The sequence below is a fragment of the Sitodiplosis mosellana genome, unplaced genomic scaffold (assembly GCF_009176505.1).
Source record: "Sitodiplosis mosellana isolate CC-2019 unplaced genomic scaffold, AAFC_SMos_1.0 Smas_scaffold_6166, whole genome shotgun sequence".
In the NCBI taxonomy this organism is placed as follows: domain Eukaryota; kingdom Metazoa; phylum Arthropoda; class Insecta; order Diptera; family Cecidomyiidae; genus Sitodiplosis; species Sitodiplosis mosellana.
In genome coordinates this window covers 6,755,470-6,766,264 of record NW_022601407.1, presented here as the reverse complement: position 1 = coordinate 6,766,264, position 10,795 = coordinate 6,755,470, and positions in this window count along the sequence as shown.

Genomic DNA, 10,795 nt, shown 5'->3' with positions numbered 1-10,795 from the left:
TACGGTCTTTTATTCAAAAACCGTTGTGTCGATCGGATCGGATCGGACGGTGTGTGTGTGTGTGTGCGTTTGCATCGCTGTTCGGTACTATGTATATATGTTTTGCCTAGTTACTCAATAAATTTCATTTGTGTAGACGACAAAGTATTTTCGACACACAATGAACACTCACACACCACCTCCACACATACAGCGAAAAATGTAGCCATGACATTTGTACTGCTGCTGCTATTGCTACCACTCTTTGGCTCTCACTCCCTTTAACTATTCGCAAATTTACGATGCGATGAAATCCGTGCTCGAGCGAATCCAATCATTGGACCAAATCCATCGCCAAAATCAATACTAAAACTTACCGAAACGAAAAACACGTTCCATATTGTTTTGATTGAACGAGCCAAAGAGAGAGAGAGAGAGAGAGAGAGAGAGAGAGAGAGAGAGAGAGAGAGCAAAAGAGCAAAAGAGCGAAAGAGAGTAAACGAACAAGAGAGCGAATGACCAAGAGAAAAAAAAACGCAATTCAATTCGATTACGTGAAATCGCAAGCATGAAAATATCTATCTTTTGAAAAGTTATAAGCGTCTCATTTAAACAGCGAAAATGGATCAATTTAGCATAAAAAAGATATCCACTGACTGCCATTTCAAAGAAACAACACATACACATAAGGAGAACTTATGGAGAATATGCAACAGATTCACAACACACGTATAATAAATGCATCTTTTTGAAATGGGAGCCGAACAAACACAAGAAGGAACGAACGAAAGAAAAATAACCACAAAAAGTGAATTGGAATGAATATATAATCAAAATGTGCAAATGCACCGCACCAGCCTCAAAAAAATGGTATAAAGCCACTAAACTTTTCAAAAGGGAACCGACAACAGCAACAACAACGTCAACGACGACAGTGATGACGATGAAGAAAACACGTACGCGCTGTGTACTTTGGCCCACTTTCGCTGTGAAAAATACCATTTTTTTCTCCCCAAAATGTGTTATTTTTCCCCGATGACGATTATTTATGGCGGTTAACATGGTTTTATTATTTATTTGAGCCATTCACGTGCCCCACTATGACCGTCGTCATTCTAATGGGCCAAACAGCAATTTTTTAATGGTGAGATTTAAGAAAACAACACATAACGCCATGTTTACTACCTTTTGGAGCGAGAAAAAGAGAGAAAATTCAAAACTGTAGAATCATTTCCCGTCTTTGTCAATCACGATGAGGATAGATACCGGACGACCCTTACACACGTCAATTTCGGTTCAAATCATTTTTGTAACATCATTCGACTGCTATGGCATGCGCTTTTTTTCCTTTCTTCTTTTCCGTCGAAATCGCTAAGAAACCATTGAAAGAATCGATTGACATGAAAACCTATAAATACAAAAGGAAATGTGCCGCTGAGCCCAAAAGTGAAATAAAGAGACAACCAAGTTCGCGTAATGTTTCAAACAATAGAATTTCTCTTGGTTCCAAGAGTAGCGAGAGAGAGAGAGAGAGAGAAAAAAATCGCACAGTATTCGAATGATAATTGGGATGGTAGAGTAAAGGTGGCGTCTTCTTGCAAATGAGCTTGTTTTCGGAGGCTTCAAAATGTCACCAATTGTCGACCGAATCATCGAAACGAGTAGAGAAAAAAAAACAGCAATATCAGCAATAGCTGTATAAAAAAGACGAAAAAAAGCAACCCATTGACCAGTAGGAACTCTGCCAAGCGAGCACACACACCAACCCGCACAATGCATACATTTTTAATTGACGAACCACAATTAAGCTCGCATTCGAGTCACTCGATTCGAACAAATTCGCAAAAGATCACTGAATCTGAAACAAACCGAAAACTCGGAAAATCAGCCAGAAATGACAAACATTTTCTCTCTCATTCATTCTCACTCTCTTTTACACTCTGACCATTTACAAAATGACCAGCATGAACGAGCAACGATAAAACATGCCAAGACACAGAGAGAAAAAAAAAACAACTTTAATAACTTCGTTATGTGCTGTCTTTGTTGTTTAAAATTTAATTGCCCAACGAGTTTTCCGGTTTTCAGCGTATCGTCTCTCTCGTTCTTTCTTTCTTTCTGTCACTCGCTCGCTCTCCATACGAATGTGATTTGTATTGTTGTGTCTTAAACACACCATTCCGTGCCATGTAATATTGGAAATGTTGCAAAGTATATCGATTTATGTCTTCGAATTTCTCTTGTTGTTGTTGTTCTCCTTCACTACCCTCTCCTCCCCTGTCTTTTTCCATTTCGTACACATTCACAAGCCCCGATAATCGCTGGAAGAACAGAAGAAAAAAACAAAAACAACATCTACAGAAACATTGCAATTGACAAAAGCTAGTGGATGTGTGTATTTGTACTGAATCCATATTTGTCGAATGCACAGTTAGAAGCCACCACCACCACCAACAACAGCAGCAGCAGCAGCAGCAGCAACATCAACAACTAAACATAAAATATGTGATGAAATAAAAACGATTCGTCTTTCATTCAAGTTCGCTACTGTCGAACACCGATACGCATTCGAAGCGCAAATGAGAACCACAGTGCGCCCGACCGAATGACATGAGCGACAGAGAATAAAATTCTTAGGAATGACAGAGTGTGTGTGTGAGATAGATAGAACGGGTGCAGAACAACGTGCTTGAATATTGAATTGTTACACAAAATATAGCCCAGCAATAAAACGTTTCGGCATGTTTCCGTGATAATGTGTTTATTTTTTTTGTTCGCTTCTTCGTCATTGCTGTGTGTGGTACTGTGAGACTTAGCTCTTGATTTTTTTCTTTCTATCTCGCTCTCTCTCTCTCTCTCTGGTTTTATTGTCAGTAACCGTTTTTATGTGGAGACGTTATGTTGCACTTGTTATGTTTACGAGCTTCTTCTTTCTCGCTCTCGACCATTTTCAATTAGAATGAATAACACTTGCCCCGTTGCAATGCCATTTATGAGGCTGGTTGCTGCTTTTTTATCATCATCAACAAACCACCCTGGTCATTTGACGTCTTTTTTTTCATTCTTTCGTCTGCATCAATGAAAATTACTATTAAAAGTCATTTTCTGTTTCGTTGTTGTTTTTTCCAAGTCGTTTTCTTCGGTCATCTCCGCATTGGAAACAAACAAACAAGAGGAAAATTGTAATTGCTCGTCGAACGTGCAGAATAAGCCAAACATGTTGTGTGTGTATATGTTTGTTTTTATGTATATTTTTTTTTGATACAACCGCGCGGGTACTGTTAAAAACGATTGATACCATAAAAACAGATCCCCATCAACATGAAGAAATAATTTTCCATTTATGTGGAAAACAGTAAAAAAAAGATGCTGTTTAAAGAAGAATAACGAAACAAGGGCAGGAAAATTATAACGATGAGGAAAAAGGCGTCGTAACAACATGCCAGAATTGTCAATTTTAATCGTATTGCGTTCAATGGAGCGTGCACAATTAAAAGTCGATTGGCTGGTTGTTTGATCAACTGCCAAATTGAAGACAGGTGCTTTAATTGGGGTTATAATGGCACACTGGATCTATACGCGCATTTTTATGTGGCAGCGCAGTCACCTGAAACAAGAAAACCAAGAAAAATGTTTGGTAATGGCGTTGTGCCACCTGCTGAATTCAATATATTTTTTATATTGATTGCATGGTACTAAACGCCCCATCCTACTAATCAAACAAAAAATAACGTCACATTTTTCGTTGATGGAAATTATCGAGATCGCTTTTTTTTGTCTGCCTTCGTCTCTGCATAAATATTCTAATAATATCGAACAATAATGCTAAATGCCTGATGACATTCATTCATCAGCTTGATGAGAGGCATAGCAAGCAGCGAAACAGGCAATAAATGCCATCTCGTCGCTCTTTTCGATAGGCAATAGACATATCAATAAAATGAACGGAGAATATTGTCAAAAGTATGCGATGAAGATCAAATACCACCGATAACGTGTCTCAGCTGTGAAATGTGAACGATAGAGCACAGAAAGCCTCTAAATTTTTTTCTTCCGTCGGATGTTCTAAGCTTCTTCTTTTTTCGGTGAGTGGGGGCGACCATTAACTAGTAGAAAGCTGAAGAGACGGCACTCTTTTGCTTGTTATCTCATTCGCTCACTATTTCACATGTGCATTTGAGTGGAAAATCTGAAAGTTGACGCATAGAATGTAACATTCGGAGCAGATTGCTTATCTTAAGCTTGATTCGTTTGTTCGTTCGTTCGATTTTTTTTTACGATTTTTATGCGTGCTCATGAGTTCCCGTCAGAGGTTACAACAAAAGCGAACAACGGAAAAAAGCGCTGTAGCAATGTATATGTATAGCTAAGAACAGTGAAATTTATGTGAAGAGGCGGGCCCATTAAAACTAGGCTCTAATTCACCTTTAGTTGCCACCATTTGCACACGGCCTCAACAGATCAGTGCTGTGGTAATCATGGGAAATAAATTTTCCGTTTTGCATCACGGCATTCATGTCTCGTTCTTGCTCTCCTTTTCTACAGCACAACCACAATGAACCAAAATGATTAAATCAAGCGTACAATGCCATCCGAATAACGTATGCTCCTCTTTCCCATACACACACACATATATGGATTTTATGGAATCCAAAACTTTCTTTTTTCATTTTGAATAATTGTCATGTCAATAATGACGATGATAATGAGAAGCGAATCATTTAGACGGTAGTGCTTAAGTGTATTGTTTTGTTATACTTGAAAAGAAGGAAGAAGCATTCGAGAAAGACGAGTGAGCAAATCTTGGGCATTATACATATACACAGTTTGGCGCAACATTGTAACATAGATTATTGTCTCTTTTGCAAGTTGTTGCGAAAATGCCTACCATCGTACACTTGCCATAATTTTCGAAACGAAACGGGATTTTCGGTCGAACAAAAAGACGAGATGACAACTGAGTGTTGGTATGCTGCGGCATTATTTCTATTTGTCGCTCATTTTTCGCTCTTCACTTGTGTACGGAGTTACAGTTTCCGTCCGTTTTAAGCATTTTCGTGCGACCTTTCGTTTTGATAAGCACAAAGATTTTCAACCACATACCAAACTCTCACTGTGTGTGTGCGCGCGCTCCTTGTTTTTGCGGGTTTTGAAACTTTTCCTTTCCGTCATATTCAGAGATGAACACAAAGTTTGACATTAAATTTCGGTTTCGAGTACCTGTTGTCGTTTTAACTTTATCTATTTATTCGAAGAATATGTACAGCAATCATTAAATCAATGTCGACTATCGATTTTGCTAAATAAACCAAATTAATTATATCGGCCTTAAAATGTTTGTCATTTTAGCTCAAAATCATGCATTCGGCAAAAATCACATGCTGTAGCCAGTTTAGTGGTTTTATCATTGCTGACCCTTCCACTTCATTTCTTCACAGTTCAGCATTTTATTATGCTCTAGTGTTTTTTTTTTCGATGCAACATTTTTCTGATGAATTATTCCAATAATGTAATATGTTATGGCATTGTGACTTTTATAATGTGTTATAAATCATGTTTTTTTCTTCTACTTGAAAAAAGACGAAGAATTCAAGTTATATATCAACTTTTCACATTGCAATTTTCAATTTAAAAACACTTTCTGTACATGTTAGCGTGGTTCACATTTTGGTATGGACAAACAAGCGTTAAGTTTTCCTTTCTTCCCATCTCTCCGACTTCTTTGTGACATTTCCGAAACAGAAAAAAAGACGATGAGCGGAGGTGGAGGATGAACGGCTTGAAATTCAAATATTTCACCGGAAACTGTGGAATTCGAATGCGGCGGCGAACAGGATTTTGTCGTCGTGTCGACATTTTCAACAAAAGCCTCTGCATAAGAATGAAATGTACGAAAAAAAAAAGAAGAGAAAACTATGAGCGGCTGGTTTGAGTTGAATGGAGAGGATGCGTCGGAATTTGCGGTATTTGAGCGATAGAAAGGGTGCCATTATGGTTTGTGTATTTCTTAACTGGCTGTGACATAATTAATATGGTAATTCTACCTTTAGCGCGTATACACACATACTCACAACACAAGGCCCTTGCACTAGGCAAAATATCTTCGCATCCAATGTGAATATTAACGGATTTTGGTTTTTATTCTATTATCGCAACACAATTGGCCTTGCGCACAATTGGCCATATCTTGGAAAATGATGTGACAAAAGCGGATCTCCCCCGCCGTCGAACGAGATACGAGGGAAAATCCATTTCGAATTACTTGAGACATTTCATATCTATTGACTAGATCGAGAGGAGAGTATGTGAAAAAATTCCAATATATTTTGAAAGAGGAGAGTATGATTTCTGTTGATTCTATCTGCGTTAAAAGGAAGTATGTTAGCATCCCGTCTAGCCTCCGCGGTTTTTCACGGTTTTCGCGGAACTGATAAAAGATAACAACATGGTGTCTTCGGCAAAGTTGTAGTACTCGAGGTTTTCTATAACATTGCTGAAGACATCTATCTCTTATCTCTTATCAGTTGCGCGCAAATCGCGCGCATAAAAAAGCAAATTTTATATAGAACTTTTTTTTTCTTATCATTTTTCGCGCTTTTCGTGGAACTGATAAGTGATAAGAGATATTTGACTTCAGCAGTGTTATAGAAGACCTCGAGTGCTACAACTTTGCCGAAGACACCAAGTTGTTATCTCTTAGCAGTTCCGCGGAAACCATGGAAAACCACGAGGACCCGCCAAAAATGAACATACTCGCCTTTAACCATTTTTGAGTGAAAGAAACTTACTCTTCTCTTTCATAACAAAGTCAGATGAACTTACTCTCCTCTCGATCTAGTCAATAGATATATAATATTTTCTTAATTCATTTGATTAGACCAAGTGAGGCGCTCACTCTCTATCTATTTCTCTGGCTGTGTCCCTCTCTCAATCTTTATCTCTTCGCTCCTGTATGCGTTGTACAAGAAAATCCCAAAAGTCTACCTTAATTTAATTTAATTTAATTTAATTGACGAACAAGAAAATCGTCTTGAAAATACGGGCCAACTTAAAGTAGTTCTCTTGCTCTATCTGTCTCTTTCTATGCCTCTCTCTCTCTCTCGTTCCCTCGTTCCCTCGCTCCCTTGCACTCTCATTCAATTTGCACACAATTTTTAATGAAATTGCAAATAGCTTAAACGGAAAAGGGGTAGATTTTTAGTTGGTAATAAGTTTTTCATTTGTAGCACAAAAAACTTACTCTAACCAAGCTTTAGCAACGATTGTGTGTGTCTGCGTGAGTGTATGTCTCATCCTGCATTGAAAGAAAAGAGCTGAGAAGGTGGTTGGTTTAAGTTTTTCCATTGATTTCGAGAGTCGCCGACTTAAAATAGCTCAATGATAAATAAAGAACGTACGGAAGGTTTTGCATGCGTTTATGCCATTCAACACGAGCACGGTCATTACGATTGCCTCAACAACTTTCTCTCACTCTCATTACGACACCCCAATCCCATCCTATCGCTTGCCACTTACCATTCCACTTCGCCGTCCGTTGTCGCTACACTTTTTGTATTCCAACTAAAACAATTAATTCCATTCACCTAACTACTTAACAGAGTTTGGTGTGTACGACACATATACCATGCACACACTATGCCGTCGCCGCCGCCGCCACCGCCGACAACAACGATGACGACGACGAAAAACAATCCTCCACATAAACCAAATTGTGTGCGCCACTAAAGCAAATGCGTTGTTGACTCACTTCCACCGCTCACTCTATCTCTCTCTCAACTTGCATATACGAGCGTATTTTATTTCAAAACTGCAAAAATATGAACATTTTACAACCAATTTATTATGTATACTCATCTTAGCTGTCGTCTTCCTTCCGACCGAATGTACGCGAGCTCCACTTGCAAATTCTTTGCTTCGCTCGTTAGATTATCAATTTGCTTTTGTTTTTTAATTTATATTCTGGCGCTGGCTCTGTATCTCCCCACCTCTCTACCTTTCTCTGTTGTATCTTTAATATTTCTTCCAATTATCATGCATCACAATCGCTCTTGGCGTGCACTTGAAAAATTATTGCCTGATTTTTTTTATAATTGAAATCTGAGCTGCTATCTATCTCTTATCACTCTCATTCTATATCACATTTAGCGAGCAGAACAGAGCTCAAATCATAAGTTTGCATTCGGAAAAGAAAACCGAGAGAAGAAGAAAAAAGGAATAACGTTGTCTTGAAGAACTCTCGAAAACTCAATTTAAATATTTGCTTCGATGTCGAACACACCGAAACCAAATTTCTCTATAACCTTTTGCCATTGTTTATCGCTTTTCAAGAGCCACGACCTTGAGCGCGCTCAACACAAACTCTCCCGTTCTCTCCCCCTCTCTCGATGTGTTCTTTTTTTCTCTTCTATTTACGTCTCTCTCTCCATTTTTTATTCAGCTGCTGTGTGTCTCACTGCAGCCGAGAATAGGACAAGAGAGCACGCCACCAACTGACTGAGTGTTTGTGTATATATATATATGTGTGTGTGTGTATGTTTTTTTTTGGGGCGTTGTAAGCTTTGTTTCTATTTTAAGTGTTTATATTTCGATTTTATAGGTATTTTCGCTCTTCATACAAATTTCCTCAATGTTTCGAAATTTTCCCCGATGCGCAACCGATTTTATGACAGTTGATAAAACCTGCCCGAATTTATTAAATTCCCTACGAATCAGAGGATTTTTTCTTACAACAAGTTTGCACAATTTTTTTTCTTTAACAATTTCTATTCAGAAATCTATCGTTATTTTGATGCATAAACCAAAACCGGAAGAAGAAAAAATTCAATCACCGACACCGTACGGCATTCGTTTTTGGGAAGCAAAGAAGCCTTTTCCGCTTCTCTTCAATTGAATCGTGTTAAATATTTCATCAAGTACAATTTCATACCATTCAAAAAGCAAATATTTATTCGTGTTTACATCTTTCGTTGTTCGATTCAGTCGATTCGTTTTCTCGCCTCTTATCTCCTCTTCTCTTTTCTTTTCTTTGTGTCGTCATAATAAAAAATGTATTGAGATTATTGAAATCGTCTAACCAATTACCACAAATTCCAATCGATTTCAGCCGAGTGCCACGACAATGAAAAAAAGCGTTGAAATTGTCATGCAGACATAATCAATTTTTATTTCGTCGGAATATCAACCAATCCAAGAAAGAAAGAGAGAACGAGCGATAGAACAGCAGCCAGCGAGCCAAGCCAACAGAGAGTAAATTGTGAGAAAAGAGGACATTGAAATGGGCTTTATCGGTTTAATGAAATCGATAAATTGTTTGTCTTAAATATTTTATCCGTCATTCAACATATTTGAGCTGTTGGTATTTTGAGTTATGTGAAACTAACAAAATTAATGAGTGGACGATGGATGGAATGCGGGCAATAGATCGAAAACAATATTGAGAAAAATGGTTGAAATTCCAATTATTTAATCAAATTGAATCGGCTTCCATGATCTTTAAACTTGCATCCATTTGATATTGAAATGTGAATCTCCATAAAACCGCCGCCGCGAAATTAAAATAATTGGCTATTTTCGCTGGTTTTCTATCGCTTTGCATAACTTTGTGCAATTAAAGATTAAACAGTCTCTTCAATGTATTAGGCCAACTTAAAATGGATATGAGTTAAAAAGCTTTTAATGATAAAAGTCATCAGCTAGCCCATTTTCATCATAACAAATCCATGGGCAAGAATTTTGAATGTAAAAACGCTTCTCGGCCAAAAAAACTCCGAATAAAACAAACGAAAAATACATTCTCTGCAACCAAAAGAAAAAGAAGAAGAAGAAGAAGAAGAACCAAGTCATAAGCATCGTATGAATTTGTAGAATTAGACAAATGAATTTTAGAGTATGTAATTGAAAATGGCTGAAATATTTGCGGTGAAATGTGGAAAATGATAAACATTTGCGGGAGAATCGGAAAAATTGGTCAAGCGCCAGAATGCATTCTGGTATGCTTTAGACGTTTCAAGTGAAAATTTATGAGCTGAATAGAAATAGAGAAAAACAAAGAAAGTGAATGTGTGCCTGATGAGCGCGAACGAAAGTAAATATTGTATATTTTTATCAGGCGAAAAAAAAAACATATTCTTTCGGCAATTTCGAAGCAATATTGCCCGCAGCGGGTGAGCGCGCACTCAATCAAGAGAGAGCGAGTTTTTGTACTAAGCGAGAGGTAGAGGTTGCATGCGACGATACAGTTGTCAGGTAACTAGGGAAATAAACAAGAGAAATAAATTTATATGTCAATTTTTAATGAAATAACCTTTTTTCCGTCGTCGTCGTCGTCGTTGTTGTCGGTGATTGTGGTGGTGGTCAAAACCGTGCTTATTTTGCTAACTAATAAACTTTTCACAATACACATTGTCGAATTTTATTTTATGTGCCGAAACGATATCTATGTTTATGTCCGTGCCTATGTCAAGTCATTCGTATTTGTTGTATGGGTGCTTTCTTTTTACTCATTCCTCGTTTGATTGTTGGTAATTTTATTTGAGCAAATCGTGTACATCTGGCCGCTTTTTGACCAAGCAACAACAACAACAAAAATAAACTAAGTTTCGTGTGTATTTGTGTTTCTTGGAGGTGGTTTTACGTTGTTTCTTTAATTTTCGAGAATCTTTTGTGTTGAAATGCGTATTTCGAATCGAATGATGTATGGCGATGGTAGTGGTGACGGCGATGGTGATGGTAGTGGTAGTGTTTGTGTGTCAAATGCCGAAATTATTCATGCAATTTCACAGAAAACATATATAATTGAATCAAATGGTGCCAGGCA